Source organism: Lissotriton helveticus, chromosome 8, assembly GCF_964261635.1.
Source record: "Lissotriton helveticus chromosome 8, aLisHel1.1, whole genome shotgun sequence".
Classification (NCBI taxonomy): Eukaryota; Metazoa; Chordata; class Amphibia; order Caudata; family Salamandridae; genus Lissotriton; species Lissotriton helveticus.
Genome location: NC_136069.1, coordinates 248,898,850 through 248,923,744, shown reverse-complemented (window position 1 = coordinate 248,923,744; position 24,895 = coordinate 248,898,850). Strand labels below are relative to the sequence as shown.

The window sequence follows — 24,895 nt, the reverse complement described above, 5'->3', positions numbered from 1 at the left end:
TCCTGGTCGATCCCTCCGCTCCTCCAATAAAAATCTTCTGGAGGTCCCTAGGTTTGTAAAAGCCAAATGGGGAGGTAGAGCATTCTCTATGGCTGCACCCAGGCTATGGAACTCCCTCCCCCCTGAACTCCGAGGGCAACCTTCATTCGCCTTGTTTCGCAAAGCATTGAAAACCTGGCTTGTTTCCGAAGTGTATTTGTAAAGACTCCTCACTGGTGTGTATACATTATTTGATCTGCCTAGGCGTCTTGTTGCCCTTGGGCTAAGTTGCGCGTTAAAAGACTCTCTTCATTCATTCATTAACTTCTATGTGGCTTTGCTGTGACGGAACACCCACCCTGCATACTTTATACCTGACGTAGATATAATGTAGCACAGGGGTTTACAAAGTGACGCATCTGCCTAGATACGTCATTTAGTAAATATAGAGCAATGTGGTGCCTTTCTTAACGCTGCCACAAGGTCACAAAAAGTGATGCAATGGCGGTATATGTGCTTCTTAAATAAGGCCCAAAGTATTCACACATTTTAGACGATATAAAGATTAGTAGAGTGTAGGTCAGTGAGAGAAATTAAATGACCAGGTTGAGACATTTGCAAACATTGCTTGCACTATGACAGTGATCCTGAGGGGGGTCTACTTCTCGTGGAAAAAGGGATGTAAGAAGAAAAGAGAGCAGAGTAGTTTTAATGGGTGACTCCTTTATGAGAGACGAGCTATATTTTTCAAAGCATTATGGTTGTTCAGCTTATTACTACCAAGAAATTCCTGTTTTCTACATACTATTCTTAAAATAATTTAATTGCTTGGCTTGGCCTTCTAAATGATTTGAGCAAACGGAGTAATTTCGGATTCAGGTGTGAGTTGCTTATCCAGCCCAGTGTTTGAGGTTTGTTCTAAGACATTCACAATCTGTTGTAAATATAATAACAATATTCATCATCCACAATATACATACTGGCTTTCACTATAGTGCTCGGTTTTAGTGTAAATGAAGAGGCAAACTCACTTCCTCACAACCCGATGTACAACCATTACAAGAAAGACCAAGCAACATCTCTATGGTTACTAACTTTAGAATGTGCCTGTCTTTAATTTGACAGACAGCACGGAGAACCACACCCGGACAGGTGTTTTCTCTATGATCATGGCCCCAATCTTCGCAATGGCTATAAGATGGGTCAAAGAATATAAGCAGTCCGTTTTTGTCCAGCTATCTTTATGCTTTTACATGTAGCCTCTCGCCATTGCACAGAGCCAGCCAAAACTGCCTGCAGTACAGAGACACATATCCATCAAAACCCTGAAGGTAAACTGGTGCCTTTAGACTCAAGATGACCCGTCGACTGTCTGACATGCCTAAAAAGCTAGGGGAGGTTGACTGTCCCTATCATTATTGCGGTACTCTCATTATGGACGGTAAGAACGAAGGACTTATATTATCTTTTTGTCTTGGTCATTTGGTGACTGGACTTGGAAAGCAGCGTCGTAGCTTAAGGGTGGTGTTTGGGGTGCCCCCAATAAATGCATTATTTAATACATAGTTGGGTACAGGAACTTTTTCAGTCTGGTATAATAAGGTGTCTGTCGAATTTCGTCTGGGATTTTTCAATGCCCTCAGACAAACACACACACACACATGCACTCTTGTCTCTGTTTTGAAGGTCTTAAAACATGGTTATTTTACAAAAAACAGTTTTAAGCACCCCTCACAATCAGCACTCTTTCTCTTTCCACTGGCGCTTAAGCCCCCCTCATACACTGCTTGTCATTTAATGATTAACATGATATGCCAGCGTGATTGTCGGAAAATCTAAAGCTCACAGTCTTATTGACCAAGCTACACCTCTGTTGGAAAGAAAGAAGTGTAGGTGATGTCTACATTTTGTCCATGGTACCAAGTTCCTCTGCTCATAGCAGAAGTGTACAAACTAAGAAGCAGGTATCTCTTGTCGAAAACTACCAAATTCCACCGCTGACTTACATAAGTAAAAACACACTCTATGTCGTTGTGAAAATGTCATTTGATGATTATGCAATGCAAAACTGTGCACAAACAGTTAATAGGAAGCTTGGGAGAGTTTGGCTGCCTGTTTCCAGACCAGTCTGCATTTGGCAAAGTCCCAGGATAAACTAAACAAAATTAATATCATTAGACATTCATTTATTTTTTGCATGAGATTACTGACACCATCAATTGTTTGTTCTTAGAAGCACCTGCTCACCTGCTAAATAACATGAATTAACAATTTTGTTAGAGATGGTTTACAAATGCTGTAAATTAAACCATTCTTGTGTTAAAATCACAATGGAATAATTTACTGAAGGGCATAACCAAAAATCCTCAAAACTGAGGGATTCTCCTTCTGTTTCTTTGGCTCTCTACTCTGCCAAATTAGAGCTTTGCACCTACTGAAAGTTCAGCCACTGGAGGCACATTTGTCTTCATCATTGGCTGAAGCAGGGGCTCTGCTAACTCTGTCATAGATGTTGGCAGTCTTGCTGCTCTCATCTATAGTGCCAGATCCACCAGCATATTTTGAAAAGGTAGTACCCTAAAATGTCTTGATAGCATGGAAATTATGGGAAATGTAAACACAATTCAACTCATAACCTACAACAATGGTCTCCAACTCCACGCCAACTCTGTGGCCCGGTCTACAGATCTTTGCCTCCATGTTAGTTAGAATGGAGCACAACTTAAATACATTAACTTACAATATTTTAAAGTTCTGTCAATGATAAGAGGTTCGGTAAAATTATTCAAGCATTATTTCTAATTTAAGAGATTAGTAATTGGTTTTGTTTCTTTTATTCAGGTTAGATAGGTCTGTTTACATAAATATCAAGAAACATTTGATTAAAGATAAGGCAAGAAAAACCATGTGTGTTCCATAAACGAATGAGTCCCTTTCTTATTCTAAACGACCTAAACCTACCTCACAAGAGCACATAAAGATGTATTTCCTGAAAAGAGCAAGATTCTTTGTAGAAATAAGCTAAAAGCTATAAAAGATCGAGCTACCCTTAAACCGCAGTTCTGGAAACTCAGCCAAGTTCCCTAGCAGCTTCAGTAGCAACTGTTAAACCAGGAAAAAGGAAATATTCACAGCTGTAGCTATGATCAGCAAAGGAGGAGAGTCTCTTAATAAAATTATCAAGGAATAGAACATTACTGTTAGCAGTAGCTTACAGCTGTTCGGGCAAGAATAACACAGTCAAGTGCTAGAGGGTCTGGAAGGAAAAAAGGTACATAGAATTCCCATCCCTTCTCTAGCTAGGAACACATACCATATAGAGACATGAAAACATATGCTACAAACTCCGGGTGTTAGATCACATTGGGCCAATGGAGAAGGATCTGCCGATGGTCTGTCGTCTCTCCTCTCGATTCCCACGGTAAATGCTTGAGTCGACATGGTGTTATCGTAGTTTATACAGCCGCTACATTAGAGAAGGTTCTCACAAGAACCTTTGCAAACCTTCTCTGTGTGCTGTTGAGTGTTTGTTCAATGGACTAGTCTAATAAATGAAACATTTTCTATCTGCAACTTCCTGGTTAAATCATGAGCATTATAAGCACATTGTAAATGCATTTGTCTTAAAAAGATTAATTCTTATGGTGTGAGAAAGAAAGAAATACATTTTCTTTAGTACAGCACATTTTACAACATTGTGAAGTTCTGCAGTCAAATTCCAGTATTGCATCAGCATTTTCCCGTGCGTTCATTGTATTTAAAGGGGAAAGGGAAGAAATTAAGAAAGAAAATGAGGTCTAGCTGTGAGAAGTCGGTAGAAATGAGAACTTTTCTGAAAATTAATATTCTGCACGGTAATTATTAGCACGTTTAAGAAAGCACAATTTTCTGCAATTCACTTTGTTATGCATTCTCTATGTCAGGTCACATGTTTCATTAATGTAAGGTCAGTTTTGTCAAAAATGTTCAACTTTCTCAGTCTCAATGGAAAGGGTGCCAAACTTTCATAAAAACATGGGTATTGTGCCCCTAGCATTTTGGGAATCACTCCTAGCCTGTTAAGGATGCATGACATTTGCACTGATAATGTTCCCTCAATGTGTTCCACTTCCATTGCGCTCTGCAGATATTCCACAATCAGTTACAAGCATTTGCAGAATTTCCATTGGAGTTGCCCCCCATCAAAATTGGCCCCTCCCATTGTGGACACAGTCACTTTGATGAGGAGCTGCTTTGGTTGTGGTAGATTTGTCTCCTCCTGTATGGCAGAAGGTCTCGCCAACTACAACGGCTGATGGAAATTAACCGACACGTTTTCCTACAAATGTCCAAAATAACCCCCTTTTATTTTTTCATTTAAATATCTGTATATCCTGTATTTAAAGCTTCAATTTAGAGAATTACTTAGCACATATGAGATTCTGATTTATACACTTAACACTAGCAAGATGGAAAACTTTGACTTATTGGTCAAGTGACTTTTTTCTTTTGAATTTGTCTGCAGGATACTTTGTTGAGCCAAAACAACTGGACATTTGTCTTTGATGTTTTACTTTCATCTCTTTTTAGACATCCAGTGTTTTAGATGATATATCAACAGATCATTTCAGTCCCAAAAGTGTAATTTGTGTGTTTAATGTCTAACATAGATATGTTTTGCTCTTTCAGTACGATTCTAATTACAAAAGGAAGAACACTCACAAATGTAGATATATAGGCCTACGCCTTCATTTTGATCGTTTCTGAAATGTAGAAAGATTGCTGGAAGGTTTTCTGAATAAGTGTAGAACTGGAAGTTTTCCAAGAGTATGAAAAGTAGAACATTTACTCGTAAAGAAATGTTCATGTGTACCTTGTTGCATGAAACAGGTCTCAATAAAATACATTTACACTGTGTAACTTGTTTGTCTCTCTCCAAGGAAAAATTTCTTCCCCCCTACACCAACACTAATTCTGGGGTTTCCTATCCATTCAACACTCAAATCCGATTTAGTCTTGTACTTGAACAACAGAGTAAATGTCTGACCATTTTTAGGTTGTGAAACTGCCAGTAAAGTTATAGTAAGTATCCACAAATTTTAGAGTGTGTGGGTGTTCACCAACCTTTGCATGTGGGCCTACTCTGCAACTGTGAGTGTATTTTATCACAGATCCATTGCAATAGATGCTATTATTGTTCTAAATCCTTTTTACTTCTGCATATACTTAACATTCCAAGAGACCCAAAGATGTGCAAAGACTATTTTAACAAGGTTTTTTGAAATGTCTATCTCACTGAAAAGTTGCAGCTTCCTGTCATGCTTTGGAAAGTCAATGTCTGGGTGGATGACTGGGGAGTAGTTTTGGTTCTATTTTTCTAAACAGAAGGATGTCTATGAGGATTACCTAGTTATTACATGGTGCACTCCACAAGTTATCTTTGTTCAGGATAATCAGGGCATTAGATTATTCCATCATTCCCAAATTAGGCAAATTATGAACAAAAGGAAAACAGCAGCTGAAAGGATTATGAAACAGCAAAAGAAGCAGTCAGTGTAACATAGCTTTGGTACGTTCTTCTCTACATCACCACAGTGTTTTACTATCCACTAGTGAAACTATTGTTAACTGTAATAAATTATGTTATTAGTTGCGGAGGATGTGAGTCACAAGTCTCTTTACTAAGAACCAAGTGCTAGAACCTAGTCTTGCAGGGTAGAGAAGCAGAGCAGTCCAAGGCCTAGAAGTGTGGACTAGTAACACGAGTTCACTGGTATGCAACAACAACACACTGAATAAATGATTGTTCAGTCACTTGTATTACCCGCACACTACTACATACTGCATATTAATTGCTAATGTATACAATGAGGCAGGGGTAGTTACTCTCCAAGGGTGTCGGGGCTCCGCCCCGGCTACATTCAACAGTAAGTGCTCATATTTGATTTAATAAAAAAATACCTTTTTATTGTAGTCTTCTACTCTATTTATTACTGCTAGAACATGGGGTACTGTCTGCCGCACTCACCGATACTGCCGTCGTTGTCCAGTGGCCATTGTGGAGTCTGGACGTCACTAGACTGACTCTTGCTTGCTCCCCGGGTGGCCCCAAAGAAGCTTAAGTGTTTGCCAGGCCGACAACCTCACAGCCCTGAAGGCTGTGATGTCATCAGCTCGGTAAAAACCTAGCTTCAAGGAGCAGTCTCCACCCCCTGATGGCGTGGGGGTTAAGTTAGCCCCGGACGTTTTAAAAACAAGCCTTTTATCGCTAACCCTCCACGTCAATCAGAGAGTGGAGAGCTTGTCACCACACCCTTTCCCAACTCGTTACAGGGCGTTGTGGGACCCACCCTGTGATGAGATGGGAAAGGGTGTGGCAAGCGGGAAGCAGGAATCAAGTCTGCGCAGACTCAACCTCAGACTGCTTCCCGCACGTGAGTCTGCACTAGCAATCGGAGTCATGGTGGAAGCCATTTTACTGCATCACTCGAGACGGGAGATGGACTGCATTTTAGAGCCGAGGCAGTCCATCATTACTGCAGTGCCGACAGAAATGATTGCATGCCGTTGCCACAGCACTGCAGGTTGCTGTCCAGAGCAGGGCAGTAGGAGGGGACTTCTGTTGTTAACTCAAGAGTCGGAAGTTTACCAGGTAAGACCAAGGCGGGCATTTCTAAACGTATATAGGCCCGTTTTGGGCATTGTGGTCACATGGATGGATATCTGTGTGGGGAGGGGCGCAGACACACAGTGCATCATTGGCATTGCTAAGGTCCGTGTTAAGTGAATTTTAGTTTATGTTGTATACAGTGAAACTAAAACAGTGTTAATTTAAATTCTGCTTTAGGATAAATGTGAACAACATGAGCAAATGAGATAGAAAGTGGTTAGACAGAAAGTCGTGCGGCAGAGAGAGTAAACATATAGGCAAATGGTGAAAGAGATAGAGAGGTCAGGTAAAAAGAGATGGCTTGAAACAGAGGTGGCGTAGATGAAGGAGAAGTACAGGGAGATGAGATCAAACAATTGCGATGTTCAGTGAGGGTTTGAGGTAGAGATTTGAGGTAGAGACAATGGGTAAATAAATTACCTTCATTCAATCTAACTTTTCTTCTGCTAGCTTCTTACGCAAAAGTTACCCAATTAAGGCCAAGGCCACCGACCCTGCTTTTGATGTAATGCCCTTTTGGCTGAGGTAGTTAAACAAGTGATCTGGTGGAACGCTACATGTCGCAGACAACTAAGAGAGGCCCTGATACTTAATAGCTAAACGTTTCTTAAACAATTATAATCCATATGTATGCCAAAACGAAACAACATTTGAATGATATTTAACAAATATATGACTACTCTCTGCCATCTTCCGCATAGGGCCAGCAGATCCGAAAGAAGTTAACATTTGAATGAGATAACCGATTTGTGAATTAGATCTAGCATCCCCGCTCAAGGCCAGTAATAACAATGCTTTTTGAGTGCTCGTGCAATGAGTCATGGTTTACGATTCACCTCATCTTTCAGACAGGGTATGCATTACACTCTGCAGCGGGTAGGGAGGTAGTGGTAGGCACAGGGTGGTATAGAGAGGAAGAGTGCAGAAAGGTGTTTTGAGAGACAGTTGAATTAGATCTAGCTAAGGTAGAGAGAGAGAGAGGGGGCAGGTACGTACAGATGTAGCAATAGGTTGAGAGAGAGCGAGAAATGAAAAGAGAGAGAGTGAGAAGAGATGACCTGAAGTAAGGGCAGAAACTTCAGACAGAAAGATTATTTGTTTAATTTAATTCAATTCAGCTGCCTCATAACGCAAGGGTTACGTGTGAGCAGGCGAGGTAAACCTTCTAAGATTCAGTGACTTCTGCATGCCCATCTGTCACACTTAAAATAATCTTTTTTATGGACTACATTGTTATAGCGGGCCTGTTCTGATCACTTCACCATGGGTTGCTTGGAAGGTGGAGGCCCCAGGTATTCTTCATTTTAAAGATGTGTTAAAACAGCTCTGCTCATGATGCCCCTCTTCCTCATCCCCTGCAGTTCACGTGCGCTGACTGTGCCCCTTCCATTCTGCACTTCCTGTGCCCTCACACTGCCACATCCTCTTGTGCACACCTCCCGTTCACGGCCGGACTGGCTACCGGGCAGTTGTGTGTGCTGCCAAGCAGGGGGATGATTTCTCCGTGGTGTGGGCTTATTTCATTGATGGGGACCTGCGTGAGCTTTGAAATAAAAAAAGCAAAACGAATTTCGTTTTGCACACACAAGTCCCCAACAACGAAATCATCCCACTGCTCGACAGCCCTCACAAATGCCCGGTAGCCAGTCCGGCCCTGCTCCTGTTCCCCACACCTACCAACATACAGCCTGCATCCACAGTGCCGCATGCTCCCATGCACTTATCCTGCCCTCACAGCACCCAATCTCCCCCTGTACATCTTATATCGTTAAATTGGCCCACCCTCCCCAGTAAACAAACCCTTTAGCTCACAGTGTCCAGTGGTCCCAGGACTGAGCCACCCCCAAGGATGGAACCCTATGCAGGCTATTCAGGCACCCTGTGTTCAAGGACAAGGCCTAGAGGTTGGGGCCTTGGAGTATCTGAGGTAATTAGGGCATTGTGTGTAGGGAGGAAAGCTAGGGCTCACAGAAGGCATTGGAAAATTGCACGAGAAACAGAAACCGTTTGGGGGGTCTTCGGTTCCCCCCTGCGAGGATAGTGTGCATACCCTACCACCAGTGTCATCTCTATATTCGTGCACAGGCATCCTGGGAAAGATCCTGGACCACCAGCTAGAGAAGGCAGCGGAGGTGATTATACACCCAGACCAGGCTGGGTTTGTAGGAGTCTGCACAACATCAACTAATATACATAAGGTGTTCTTTGTTCTAGGACAGGGTACAGAAGGAGGCAAACAGTGTGCCCTAGCCAGCTTGGATGCCCATAAGGCATTTATTACAGTGAATTGGCTCTGCATGAAAAGTGGATTACTACACTATGACCTAGGGGTGGGCTACCTGAAATGGGTGGGACTCCTCATTACAGCCAGCAAAGCTAGAGTGAATGTGGGTCATAGATTATCAGATAGCTGGGCAGGGGAAAGAGGCATGCGGCAGGGCTGCCCCCTATCTTCAGTGATATTCACCTTAGTGATGAACCACTGGCACAGGGGATTCACTCCAGCCACGGGGAAGACAGCATACTAGTGTGTACCAGGCATAAGATCATATCCTTGTATGCTTATGACATACTCCTAACAGTCAGAGACCCAGGGTACACATTGAGGGCAGTGGAACATATGAGACAAGAAGTTGGATGCAACTTGAGTTTACGGCTGAATGTGGATAAGTCAGTCCTGTACCCTAAAACTCAATTCAATTCAATTCAAAAGTGCTTTATTCGAGTGTTACTCATAAAAGCAGACATACAAACACATAATAAAATGCAATTAAATTACAAAGGTCGAATATAACATAAGCACATTGAGAATAAAAGATACAATACATTTCAGCATATTTCATATAATCACAGGTGCAAAGTTCATTTAGTAAAATCAGGTTTAAAAACAATCCAATATCACTATAAAAAATCTAAAATTCATAAAATTATTCATCCATAAAGACACCTCGTGTGGGAACAGAAGAGAGAATAGATAATCTAGCAGTCTCTGTTCAAGTAAGCAGAGAGTAGTTACCCTACTAGCAATCTCTGCCTAATTACCCACGCCCACCCCAAGTACTTTGCAGTCGCTATTATAATCCAGGTTAGGGAGGTAGATTTTACAATACGCAAGGCTACCATACTACTTTTAGTACCCAGATTTCTACACATGGGAGCCAACCAAACACGTCTGGGAACGGAATATACATGACATGAGAACAAGAAATGACCTAGCGTTTCCTTTCCTTCCCCACATGTTGGGCAAGTAGCTGGACCTCCATCTCTCCACTTTGATGTTAAGTTGCGTAGAGGTAGAGAACCAGCCCTCATTTGGAAAAACAGTTTCCTATCCATGGGTTTCGTTATAAAATCCCAGTACATTTCATACATAGGAAACAGCTTGACTTCAAGGAAAGCAGTAGTCATTGACCCATTGTTAATACTAAGCAAACTCCTGTTTTCGACCCGTTCCCAGAAAAGATTTTTTATAAATAGCTTAGATGGAAAAGATGACCCGGCTGGATCGGACCACAATTCATTTAGTCCTAGTTCACATAATGCTAATTTTAATGATTTAAACCATCTAATTTTGTTAAATCGGTCTGCTTTGATAACATCAGCAAACCCTTCTGCATAATGTGACAACTCAGGAGTGGTCCAGATTCTACGCCAATATAATATCGGACGAAGTTTACACATTGCCGAGATTTCTTTCCTGACAAGGTCATATCTAAGAGGCAAAAGGGGACTGCTCTGTGGAGTGCCTGTAAGTTTCCGGAGGAAGTTATTTTCCGATATCTGTAACTCCTGGAGATTTTCTTGCCCCCACAATTCAGCCCCATACAATGCTGACCCTATTGCCTTAGCCTCATATATGATCAAGGGAGGTTTAATCGGTTTGGTCAATGATTTACTGTGCTCCTTAATGATGGTACCAGCCAATTGCTTATGTCTTAATACTGCAATGTTTAAATGTTGGTTCCATCTATTATCATTAGAAATAAGAATCCCCAAGTAAGTAAAAGAATTTACTACTTCAAGGTAACGCCCACTCATGGATATTTTAGATTTAAAATTTCTATAAGGGTTAAAAGCCATGAGTTTTGTTTTAGCTGCGTTTACCTCCAGGCCATGGTCACTACAAAACTTGTCAAAAATTACCAGTGCCTTTTGCAGGCCGCTAGGGGATTTCGATAAAATTAAGGTGTCGTCGGCGAACATTAAAATAGGAATTTTTACACCTGCGAGAGAAGGAGCATCCACAATCTGAGATTGCATACGAGAAACTATGCCATTGATAAAAAGGGTAAACAATGTTGGTGCCATCGAACAACCCTGTCGAACCCCACGCTCAACAGGAAAATCGACAGTGTTGTTTCCATAGCCCGCCCATTGGATTTTAGCGTAAGTACCCTCATGGAGTCTTATGATCAAGGTCAGCAGGGTCATTGGGACCCCCAAAGCTGCCAGCACTTTCCCACAGTTTTGCCCTAGGCACCAGGTCGAATGCAGCCCGTAGATCAACAAAGGCTGCGTAGAGACTACTTCCACCCAGTACCACAGTCCTCCACTGGATCAATTGGAAGCGGAAGACCTGATCCACAGTGCTGGTTGCTCTACGAAACCCAGCCTGAAAAGGAGACAGAACATTCTGCTCCTCTGCCCAATCAAGCAGATTGTTAATAATTACACGCCCTACAACCTTTTGAACAGTGTCAATTAAGCTGATAGGGCGGTAATTACAAGGTTGAGCACGATCTCCCTTTTTGTGTACCGGGATAATGACAGCACCCCGCCAGGATACCGGAATTTCAGCACCCCTGGCAATGTGATTTAGTAATAAGCAGATGTATTTACTCCATCTATCGGTGTCATTTAAGAAAACATCCGCGGGGACTCTGTCAATACCCGGTGCTCGGCCACTATGAACGGATTTCAAGGCAAGCAGCACTTCACTCTGAGCAAAGGTGTCACCCTCAGCGAAAAGATAAGTAGGACAGGGACCGTTACCGAATTCGGCCCCGGAAGAGTACTGTTCACTAAAAAATTTGACCCATGCATCATGGGAGACATTGTTATTGGGTGCTTCTGGAGTCCTTTCGTTACCCCATTTGACAATGTGCCAAAATAATCTAGAGTGTTTACGATCACTTGCACATTTCAACTTCTGCCAATGGGATTCGTCCCATTCTCTTTTAGCCCTGGCAATACAATTTTTGTAGTGCTTCCTAGCAGATCGGATCTCGCCCAGGTTGTTGCTCTTAATGGCAACTCCTAGGTTAGATCTTGCCGCCCTACAGTCATGATTATACCACTTTGCAGCTTTATATGGACAGACCTTCTTATTATGTACTGGTTTTATGAAGTAACTTTTAACTTCATTAAAGAGAGTCGTGTGTGCTTTAGTTATGTCCTCATAACCCTGTGAGGTCCCAGCTACGCCCTCCAGAGCCGCAATTGCCTTGTCTGTCGCAGCTCCAATTTTTTCGAGGACCTGCTGGTCTGTCCTAACACCTGACCACCTTAACCTGCGCATATCGTTAGTTGGAACGATCGTCGGGAGCAAAAGTTGATCACATGGGGTTGGTGCTATTACTTTGAACGACCACCAGTTATGAGAGACACATAAAGGGTCATGGTCGCTTTCTGGCCTTGCTGTTACCACCATGTCTCTAACAGATGTCCATATAGATATGCTGCAGATGACATAATCAATGCGACTTTTGTTTCGCCCGTTGTTAAAAGTCATGGCAGGGACGCGATCTTACTTTGTTCGACCATTCAGGGCTCGTAGCCCGTATTCCAGGCACATTGCGTTTAAGCCTAGTATGTCAGCCGTCCAACGAGTTATCGGAGGAGTGTCTAATGTGGGGATATCCCATAGCTTATCTTCCTCTACTCCAAGCGGGGAGTCACCAGTGATGAGAGGTTCAAAAGTGCGATTTAGATCGCCTGCAATTAGGATGTTTTTCCCTGCAGAGTGTATCTCTAAAAAATTAAAGAGACTCAAAAGAACCTCAGATTTACCTTTATTTCCACCTCTAGCGTAGATGTTATAAATATCTATAGAGATGGATAGATCGCTAGTGAGTCTGATGAGCTGGATATCTTTTTGATGAAGCTCCACACATTTTACAACAGTTTTTAAAGACTGCCTGATCCATATAGTAAGACCCCCCATCGGCCGCCCTTTAGGGCCCTTAGAAGCAGGAACATAAAAATGTATGTACCCCACAGCAAAAACAGGGTCACACGCCCAAGTTTCTTGGAAGATGCAAAGATCGTACCTGTTAATAAATTCAAACCAGTCAGCACAATCCAACTTGGAACATAGTCCAGCCACATTCCAAGACAGAAGACTCCCCGTGTTAGTTATCGTGACAAAACTAGGGCTAGTAATAGTCTCATGCATCCTCTTTCCACCAATATTGTTACAATTAATATTTTCGTTGGGTGGGCCTACTGGATCCTCTAAGGAGGACTCCTTAATTTGATCTTTAGTTAAGTAGCTGGCCACATCAGTAATACCACAGACAATCAGTGGCATAGAGTTGCAAATAGGTGGTTGTCAATCACAAGCATTCAAGTTTGATAATGCAGAGAAACGATTTTCCAACCCCAGGCCCCAGTCCACCGAGGCAACATCTTTCCTCCCCCTCTTAGTCACAATGTTCCATTTAGTTCTCAGAAAACTTGAATTTGGACCACTTCCCTTCCTTGGGTAAAAGAAGTCCAGAGTTAGTGGAACTATTGAAGTTGATCTCCGCTGTGGTGGTAAAATGTTGGGCAATATATTAGACAAAACCCCAGGGTCAGAGAAGTGAAGGACAACACATTCCCCCTTGAATTTTTTGACCCTGTCCCCAATCCACTGAACCCTTCTCGCATTTACGAGCTCTTCCGAGAGTTGCTGCTTTCCCCATGGAGAAATTACCATGTTGTTGGTCAACCATGATAAAGATTTATTTATTAAGGAAGATGTTATTTCGTGTTCTCCTTGGGCCAAGGGAGGGACATTAGCAAGGACAAGAACCAATGGGGAAGCTTCAACTGCAAGCTCAAACGTCCCTTTCTCAGTGATTGGGTCAACAACAGCGGGAACTGGGATCGGAACATTAGGAACATCACCAGGGAAGTTAATCTTGGGTGCCATTGGAAGATTTGATACAGGGGTAGGGGTAAATCCACTATTAACTACAGTGGCTGGTTTGCTCAGAGTGGACTCAATCGTAGAAAAAAAAAAAATAATAAATTCCGGGAGTTTGCCCACTTCGGCCAGGGTTTTTTCTAATAAACCTTCTAATCGGTTAACCTCAGAGGTTAACTTATCTATTTTACTGACCAGAGGTTTAACTACACCTTTAATTTTCGTATCCATCATTGCCAATAGCTTGTTAAATTGAGGATTTAAAAGTGTAACATAAGCCTCACTAGACAGATCAGCCTCCTCTACCTCGGAAAATTTCCTCGGAAGGTTTGCTACTTTGTTCTTGGCTGACCTTAAGCCCTCCCGTTTTGTCGTAGCCTTTTGGTTTTCCCCGTTAATCCTTAGATCTAAAATAGGTGCTGCAGGGGAGATAGGGGACTCATTACTAGTGGATATCTCTATTAAAGCTTCATTAGCACTAATGTCTTCAATACCAGCGACAATACCACTAGACTGGATGATGATGGTGTCAGGAAGAGAATCAAGCATTTCACCATTTGAGCTAATATTTGTCTGAAACACAAAAGGATCATCTAACTCAGTATCAATGAGGGGAGATTGGGTAGGTGATTCTATTCCCAAGGAAGATCTCCTATCACTGTTGATCCTTTCTACAACATGTACAAGATAGTTGTCAATAGTGTTATTAGGAGTAGCTTGCTTTTTCGGAGGCATATTTCTCTAAGCACAACAGATACAATTGAATGTGCAAAATAGTAATATCCAAAAAGTACTGGAAACAGCAGCAAAGTATATATTGCATCAAGCAAGAAACCGGGCCCAACCCAACCTTGGCCAACCTCGGACGGCCTCAGACGGCCCGCCCTTTGTCCGGGCTTCGTCCGGGCGTCCCGCTCGCGTCCCGCGACGCGGAGGACGGCGGCAATTTCAAGCGCCTCCGGTGACCCCAGAGATGTTCTTCCGGGTCGCTGGGCAGTCTGGGTAATGTAGTTCCCCTCCGCTCGGCGGCCGCGAGGTGGACTCGAGCGGCGGCGGGAGGGAAACCAGTGAAGTCCAACGCGAGGCTCAGGCAGCTCTGCACCCCCAGGCAAGTTGTGGCAAGTTGTGGCAAGATTGCGGCAAGACCCTAAAACCCTAAAACTAATGATTATGCGCTAGAAGAGGGAATTCCTAAAAAGGCTCCAGACAACCCCGGTCAAGTGCTTAGGTATATACCTGAGATTGAGCATGGGGGAAGTGTACGATTTGAATGTGGGCACCATCCTTACCAACCTGAAGCATAGTATTCACAGATGGTTTAGGTTCCCGATATCCATGGAGCATATAGCGATCAGTAAAATGATAATACTACCTACAGTACTATATATATTGCAACATATTCCAATGAGCATACTGGAGGCATGCTTCTGCAGGCTAGATGGCTTGGTTAGACCACTATACTGGGGCACCGGAAGGGCCAGGATTAACCTAGATGTCTTGCAGCACTTGTGGGATGCAGGGGTGAACAGGCGCACACTTTAAAATATATTTAGGGGCTGCCCAGCTTCAGACTGTTTTCCTGCATTTTGAGGAGAGGGGAGTATAGATCCGGTATAGATCTGGAAGTGCAGATTCTGAGATGCCTCACACACCCTATACAGTTACTGGTGATCCCATTGGTGGCTCTAAAGAAAAGGGGTACCCTTCCATTGCAGATCCAGATGATCATATAGGCATTGGCAGCCAATGACTTTAAAAGTAGCTCCTTCAATTTTGTACTGGTTTAGTAGTGGGTGAGACTGTGTGGTCAACTGTTGCAAATATGGACACTGCAATCTCTGCAACCTCTGAGCCCTCATTGACTACCATCATTCAATTCATGCAGGTTCGTCATTTTGAGGCACTGCAACAGTGCTCTCAGTTTAGAACAGAAAATATGCAGCTGCAGCAGTCTTTAACTGAAATAGCAGAGAAAGTCTCAGCACTGACCTCACGGGTCTTAGGGCTGCAGCAGCTAGTGACTTATTCAGAAGAAGTTGGTATGGCTTCCTCAAAGACAATCAGAGAGCATGAGGGTCAGCACACCCTGGTTCATTTTAAGATCCAAGATTTGGACTATCGCCAACATCACAACAACCTCTGGGTTTTTGGGATCCCTGAGGGATAGGAAGTGATGATCCCCCACAATTTTTCATTCAGCAGTTTTTTGAGGATTTTCCCAAGACTGTCGGATTGGAATTTGGATTGTCAAATCAACTCGCTTACCGACTCCCGCTCTATGGTGATACTTCTAAAACTGACAGGACTCACTCCCAGCCTATTGTGAAATATGTTACCTGTTATTGAGATAGCCGATATATCTGAAGATTCGTCCTTCAGCACTGAACTCGGTTGACTCATTGTCTCTCTTTGGACGATAGGACTTTTTCAAAGGTAAAGGTGGATCGACAATGGAAGCTTAGACAGATGATTGACCCATTGAGAGCGATGGGAGCCCAGGTTTTACTTCAGGAACCCAGCAGGTTGAAGATCAGTAGATACGGTCAAACACAGATTTGTCATGCTGAGACTGATACTGCAAGGGTTTTTAGAAAGTGGCAAGGATTAAAGACAATTCTTTGATGTACAAACTTGTTTCTTTAGTTATTTTTGCTGCTTTTGCACTCTTTGTTTTTTCATTAGCATCATTTACAAAATAAACATATTTTCATATACATGCAACAGCTTTCCATCAACGTTCATTGGAATGTCCAAGTATCAGTCACATTTTACTTCTGCCTGCCACTGCATACTGCATGGGCAGTCGGCCTTGCCTACTTCAGCCATTGTCTCTCTTCACTGTGAATGATGGTATTTTGCTTGTGTACATGTGCACAGAGGCCTAAATTGTAGTTCACTTTGTGTCATGGCTGGTGGGTGAATCTCAGCTTTCATTAAATGTTTTATTTATTTTTGCCGTGGCCCATTTTAAACCAATTTTCTTTGCAAGCATGTGCACACCACCCTCATAAGGCAATATTTTTATTTTTATTACTTTCAAAATATTAGGTGCCTGTTTAGAAGCTGCATTTGGTAGTATGTAAAGTAGCACAACTTATATTCTATAAAATGCTATTCAGAGAATCAACGATCCAGGTCAAGGAGATCTCCACACAGGTAGGTATATGTTTGTGCAGTAAGTGTGGGAGGGACAAAGAGGAGTTTCTGGAAAATGGGGAACACATACTGTTAAGTGAGAAGTGTTTAGGAAAATGTAAGGAGACATTTAGGAAAGACCATGCTAATACATACAAATGTTGATAGAAATGTGGGTCTCTAATTGGCAGAGGTTTGCACCCTGTCCAAGTTGAGAGCCTTATTCTTGTCAGGGTAAGGGACTCACAGATAACCCCTGTTCATCTCCTTGGTAGCTTAGCACAAGGAGTCAGATTTATTTCTGAGGCAATGTGTAAAGCATTTGTACAAACACACACAGTATCACAGTGAAAACACTGCAAATGGACACCATACCAGTTTAGAAAAATAGCCAATATTTATCTGAATAAAAAAAGACCAAAATGACAAAACGTCAACATACCCAAGTAAAGATATCACTTTTAAATAGGTTCAAAACTGTTCAGTTCATAAAAATCCATGGATGCATCACTGTTAGCACAAAGTGTATGGGATGCATCAAAACTAAAGATGAAAACAGGCACAGGGGTGGTGAGGTGCCAGAAAAGCAAAGCGATGAGTCAGTTCTTTACTCCTAGGGGAGGTGATGTGTCGGCTCCATACTGCCAGGGTAGCTTATGCGCTGGTTCCTTGCTGCAGTGCAGGGGAGATGATGTGCTGGTTTCTTACTGTGAGGGGAGGTGATGCATTGGTTACTGTAAGGGGAAGTAATGCATCGATATCCGGACATGCAGCGTCGGTTCCGTATTGCAGGGCAACTTTGATGAAGAACTTGGCACCCAGGGACGATGCGTTGAAAATCCAGGTGTGCTGTGTTGATGCCGTGATGGTGGAACAGGTGCTGCATCAATTTCACAGCCGCAAAGCAGGTGATGTATCAATTTCTTCAGCCGCACAGCAGGAGTCGGAGCGTGCCCCAAAGACGTCGGTGACATGTTGCTTGGGACTTTTGGCAGCAGTGGTCTTTCAGCCTCACAGCAGGTGCTTCATCTATTCTTTGGCCGCACTGCAGCAATGCATCGGTGCTGCATCTGAAAAACAGCTGCTGGGAGTCGATGCATGGACTTTCTTCTCAGATTTACCAGATTCCACTTTCACAAAACCAGGAACTGGATTTGGAACCACTTGCCAATTAAGGGCTCTCAGCAGAAGAGGCCAAGCACTGGTAGGTGAATTATTTGATGGCCCTGAGACTTTGTAACAGGAGGCAGGCACACATGAGCCCTTCGAAAACCTTGGAGGCGGGATACAGAAATCAAAGTCTAGATCTTTCACTGCCAAAGACAGAACCAGCAAGTAGCAGGCCAGCACAACAAAGCAAGCAGCAAAGTGGTCTGTCCCTTCTACAGCATCCAGCTCTTCTTCTTGGCAGAATTTCCTTTAGTCCAGAAGTGTTCTGGAGTTATGGTGTCACAGCTCCAGTACTTATATCAGTATCTGTCTTTGAAGTAGGCAAACGTTAATGAAAATTCTCTGTAGTGCACAAGACCCTGCCTTTCCCTGACCTGGCTCCAGACACTCTACAGGAGGGTGGAGACAGCTTTGTGTGAGAACAGGTACAGCCCTATCCAGGTGTCAGTGACAACTCCTCCCACCACTCTAACTCAGGAAGGCCCATCAGCCTGGTGATGGCCCATCAGGATATGCAAGGCACACATCCTGCACAAAGGGCCAGGTCCAACACACACCAACAAAAGAGTAAGGGCCCGATTCACAGAACTAACTTAAGACAAAATCCTAAACTTACTACCATTTTCGTATTCACAGAAGGCACTTACTCATTTTGGTATTCACAGAAGGTACTTACTCATTTCGGTATTCACAGAAGTTAGGAGTCCTAACTTTAGGACTCCTAAATGCCATCTGTGAATACCGAAAGTCTTAAAGTTAGGATTTTTCTCAGTTTAGGAGTAGTAAAGTTAAGACTGCTAAGTTTAGGACTCCTAAATGCCTTCTGTGAATACCGAAAGTCTTAAAATTAGGATTTTTCTCAATTTAGTAGTAGTAAAGTTAGGACTCCTAACTTTAGGACTCCTAAATGCCTTCTGTAAATACCGAAAGTCTTAAAATTAGGAATTTTCTCAGTTTAGAAGTAGTAAAGTTGAGAAAAATCCTAATATTAAGACTTTCGGTATTCACAGAAGGCATTTAGGAGTCCGAAAGTTAGGAGTCCTAACTTTACTACTACTAAATTGAGAAAAATCTTAATTTTAAGACTTTCGGTATTCACACCCGGCATTTAGGAGTTCTAAAGTAAGGAGTCCTAACTTTACTACTACTAAACTGAGAAAAACCCTAATTTTAAGACTTTCGGTATTCACAGAAGGCATTTAGGAGTCCGAAAGTTAGGAGTCCTAACTTTACTACTTCTAAATTGAGAAAAATCTTAATTTTAAGACTTTCGGTATTCACAGCAGGCATTTAGGAGTTCTAAAGTAAGGAGTCCTAACTTTACTACTACTAAACTGAGAAAAACCCTAATTTTAAGACTTTCGGCATTCACAGAAGGCATTTAGGAGTCCTAAAGTTAGGAGTCCTAACTTTACTACTACTAAATTGAGAAAAATCCTAACTTTAAGACTTTCGGTATTCACAGAATGCATTTAAGAGTCCTAAAGTTAGGACTCCTAACTTCTGTGAATACCGAACTGAGTAAGTGCCTTCTGTGAATACCAAAATGAGTAAGTGCTTTCTGTGAATACCAAAATGGTAGTAAGTTTAGGATTTTGTCTTAAGTTAGTTCTGTGAATCGGGCCCTAAGATTGTTGCAAATCACAAACTGCACTTCTAAAGTTACCACACCTCATAGGTAACAAAATAAGTTCATATGTACTCCAGCACAGTATTTGAGTATTAAGCACTATGGATGGCCACTCACAACTACTGAAACAGAGGCCAATTAATGTAATGTATTTAAACTGATTCATTCATTTCTAAACATTTGATGTGAAATTATTTTTTAAATATTTGATTTGATGTAAAATAATGTATTTAACCTGATTCATTCATTTCTAAACATTTGATGTAAAAAAAAAAAATTTAATATTTGATTTGATGAATTGGCGAGCTGTAACATCTTATTTTATCAGTTTTTGGGTAATTATAAATATTTTAAATGACTTTAAATTAACTTTTATACATTGGAATATGTTTCCTATATGTTTTCAAGAATAATGCATTTTATTCATTTTATTTATTTACATTTTTCAAATCCTTCCCCTTCTCAAGATTTCTGCCATGTGGCAGGCATCTCTTCCTTATTTAGAAAATATATAGTAGTAGTAGTTTCACACTTGTAAATCTTTTTTTAGGAGGCTTCACTCCTTTTTTTTTTTAATAGGTTGTGGTGACATGTAAGTCTACAGCTAGGTGTAAATCAACACTCAGAAGTGGTGACTAAAAAAATGTGGTTACACCTAGGTGTAATAGCAGATATATACATGAGTAAATTTACACGTATATATTTACCTTTGAGAATAGATCCGACATGTGACTAAATATACGTGTATATACTTACCTTTTTAAATATGCCCAATAATGCCTATTGTATACATTGGCAGTTAAATATATAAATATAACACAAATAAATAAATAAATACAAATATTGCAGGCTACGTAGGCCAGACCTATTGGCATTGCCACTACTTGCTCTATCGTGTCGGTTCTCAGTTGCTAATTTTTTGGGGGAATATTTAAGGGGATATTCAAGCAAAGCGATATATGTACATTTGAGAATGATCAAGAGACCATTGATGATCTCCCACATTTAGCTAGTCTTCTGTGTTCAAGTGCAAGTTGCAAATCACATATCCAAGCTGTTTAAAAACATAATGCACTTTTATTTTAATGTCCGTCAGCGCTTGTATGACACAACCACGCATGCCTTAACCACGCAGTCTTTACAGTGACCGCGTCTTTGCCAGTGCTTAATTTGTAAAATATTAAGTGCAGGTGCTGATGATTTTCATCAGAGGTCCCGCTCACTTCATCCACTGGCCCCACCCACTTCCTGTATTGGCTCCATCCAAACCCACAAGCCCCAACACATCACAGCCACCTCCTTACTTCTTGAGTTCCGCACGAAGCTGAAGACCTGGGTCTTCATATAAGCACCTTCTGGTCATACCCTGCGCTGATATTACACTTCAGAGGAACTTTGCTGCCAGTCATGGGGGTACCACACTTGCAGACTAGGCTGATTTGTGTTAATATGCTCATCGATATTGTGTGTTTGAATGCATTTGTGCTTCCACTATTCAAAAGTTCAACCTATTAGTTTTGCTAGTGTTTATTCTGTTTTGCTTGATACTAAACGACATCTAATTTCAAAGAGTAGTGAAATGCTGTACGGAGAATACCGAGTAGTTTTAGCTTCTCAAACACAAGGAATAAATACAAATGTATGTGGGGCAGTAGAACTTGTAGGAATGGAATCAGGCTATAATGAGAGTAGTATCGCAATCATGGAGAATAAAGTGATTTGCTTATAATTGCAGAATGTGTTGTGAATGAGAGGTTTTGAACCAGATCAGTGGTGGTGCACAACAGCAGAGTAAGAGGGAGATTGGAGGGGGTTTAATGGGGTAAGTAAAGAAACTGATTTAAAGCAGCTGGGTCTGAATCATTGGAATCAAGAGGGACGTTTTTGTTGGCAGGACTCTACGTGTGCTCATTTTAAGATTGGCCACTTAGGCCTAGCTTGCCAGGCCAAAAGCCGGCCCAGATCAGAACCCATGTCTCCGTTCCAAACCCTTTGATCAGGCGAGATGGGGGAAGACCAGTTAAGGTAAAATGTCCCAGCGTTATTTCATTACCGTGAAAGTGCCTATGATGGAAACTACACAAAACAAAATGAAAGAACTTATTCATCACTTCGCAGCTGCACCTTATACTTTAACACTTACTCAGTGTCTTTCTGCTAAGAGTAACCAGGGCACACCGAGTAAGATCCACACACGGAGGCTGGGGCCAGAAAACCTCCATAAAAAAAACGCACACACAAAGGAAGCCTCCAGCGAGAACAGCGTTAACCCCTTTGCTGCTAGGCCTTTTCCCCTCCTGTGCTAAGCCTTTTTTGGGCGTTTTGGGGTAGTGCACGCTTAGGCCCTTGTAACTTTTTGACCACATAAGGTATCACGCCAAATTTGCATCCTTTTCTTCCAACATCATGTGGATTCTAAAGGCGCCCAGGGTTTGTGGATTCCCTTGGGGGGGTCCCAGAAATTAACCAAAATATAGTGAAATTTTGTTTTTTTCAGAAAAATGGGAAAAACGGGCTGCAAATGAAAGCCTCTGGGTTTTTCCCTGAAAATGTTATCAAAAAAGGGTTTGTGGGGCTGAAATCTCCATTTTCTCAGCTTTTAGGGAATGACAGTCTTTTGTCAGAGAACCGACATTTTTCACACAGTTTGGGCATTTTTCTGGGACATAGCCTATTTTTGCTATTTTTAGAGCTTTCCACCTCCTTCCAGTTAATGGTAGAAATGAGTTTGAAAGCAATAATGGATCCTGGAAATCTGTACATTTTCCAAAATTAGACAAAATTCTGAATTCAGAAAGGGGTCATTTGTCTAAATCCATGAAGGTTTCTTTATAGAAACTAACAGTTAAATATTGGAATAATTGAAAATTTGTTGTCTCAACGTTTTCACCTATAACTTCTTCTAATTTTGACATCTCTTGGAAAGCAATATACCGTTACATCCGTTAGACCTTCCTGGTTGTGGGGATATATAGGACTTGTAGTTTCACCAAGAACTCGACGAACCCAGATCCAAAAACTGAGCAGCAACTTGCAATGGTATTTTTTCATTTACTGGGTATAGAGCAGTTTGTCTTGGAAAATGTATACATGGAAAAATCTGTATGAAAGACACCTATGTATTTCTGAATTGGGTACAAATTATAGAGTTCAGAAACAGTACATAATTGCACATTTTCAAAATTGGGAATACTCATACTAGCATGAGAATTTTCAAAAAGATTTGTTTTTTACACAATGTCTTTCTTTGAAAGGGAGAAATGCATGAAAGCTTGATTGGTAATAACAGTTGATTTACAAATCTGAATTACCCCAAGTCGCCCGATAAAAACGGTACCTCACTTGTGTGGGTCGACCTTGTGCCTGCGACAGGAAACGGCGCAAAATGCAACGTGGTCACACCTAAATTTTGCAGTTACAAATTGACCCTTTTTTGGCAAAGTGCCAACCTGTAGTTTTTGCACCCTAGCTCTGCCGGCACCTAGGGAAACCTAGCAAACCTATACATTTTTGAAAACTAGACACCCAGGGGAATTCAGGATGAGGTGACTCGACTGCCTACCACCAGGTTTTGTTACCCAGATTCCCTTGCAAAGCAAATAATTTGACAAAAAAAACACATTTTCCTCATATTTCTGTGGAGGAAAGTTCCGGAATCTGTGTGGATCAGCAAATTTCCACCCACCCAGCGTTCCACTAGGTCTCCCGAAAAAAATGGTACCTCACTTGCGTGGGTAGGCATAGTGGCTGCCACATGAAACAGCGCCAAACGCAACATGGTCGCACCTCAATTTCCGAGTGAAATCTTGCCCTTTTTGGACAAAAAGACTACCTTTTGTTTTTTAGCCCTAGCTCTGCCAGCACCTAGGGAAACCTACCAAACCTATACATTTTTGAAAACTAGACACCCAGGGGGATTCAGGATAGGGTGATTCTACTGCCTACCCCCAGGTTTTGTTACCCAGAATCCCTTGCAAACCTAAAAATTTGACCAAAAAAACACATTTTCCTCACATTTCTGTGGTGGAAAGTTCTGGAATCTGTGTGGATCAACAAATTTCCACCCACCCAGCGTTCCCCCAGGTCTCCCGAACAAAATGGTACCTCACTTGCGTGGGTAGGCATAGTGGCTGCGACACGAAACAGCACAAAACGCAACGTGGTCGCACCTCAATTTCCCAGTGAAATCATGTGCTTTTTGGACAAAGAGACTACCTTTTGTTTTTGAGCCCTAGCTCTGCCAGCACCTAGGGAAACCTAGCAACCCTATACATTTTTGAAAACTAGACACCCAGGGGAATTTGGGATGGGGTGACTCGACTGCCTACCACCAGATTTTGTTACCCAGAATCCCTTGCAAAGCAAAGAATTTGACAAAAAAAACACATTTTCCTCACATTTCTGTGGAGGAAAGTTCTGGAATCTGCGTGGATCAACAAATTTCCACCCACCCAGCGTTCCCCCAGGTCTCCCCAAAAAAATGGTACCTCACTTGCGTGGGTAGGCATAGTGGCTGCAACAGGAAACGGTTCAAATCATACGGTGGTGAATTTACAATACCCTATTGCAAAACTACCTTGAATTTTGGGGGGGGGCACCTGAGTTTTTGGCAAAAGCTGGTGGATTAGACAATGGTGACAATGTCAAGTCCGCCAGCTTTTGCAAGAGGGGTTACCTGGGTTTTTGGCCCCGTGCTAGACGGCCATCTAGGGAAACCTACCAAACCCACACATTTCTGAAAAGTAGACACCCGGGGGCTTCCAAGAAGGTATGGCTTGCGTGGATCCTCCAACGTTCCTTTACCCAGAATCCCATGCAAATCTCGATTATAGCTCAAAAAAATCAGATTTTTCACACATTTTTGTGTGGTAAAGCGTGGCATTACTGGGCTCACACAAATGTCCTCCCACTCAGCGTTCCCCAAGGTCTCCCGATAAAAATGGTACCTCACTTGCGTGGGTAGGCATAGTGGCTGCAACAGGAAAAGGTCCAAATCGTACGGTGGTGAATTTAAAATACCCTATAGCTACATAACCTTGATTTTTTGGGGGGGGGGGCACCTGAGGTTTTGGCCCGGGGCTCGGTGGCCATCTTTGGAAACTACCAAACCCGAACAGTTCTGAAAACTAGACACCCGGGGGAGTCCAGGGAGGTATGGCATGCGTGGGTCCCCCAATGTTTTCCTACCCAGAATTCCTTGCAA

General features: G+C 42.2%; 1 pseudogene; it reads left to right on the top strand.

Moving 5' to 3' along the window:
* Window positions 1–17,757: 17,757 nt before the first annotated feature.
* Window positions 17,758–24,895, top strand: part of LOC144773727 (uncharacterized) — a 32,631-nt pseudogene continuing 25,493 nt past the window's right edge.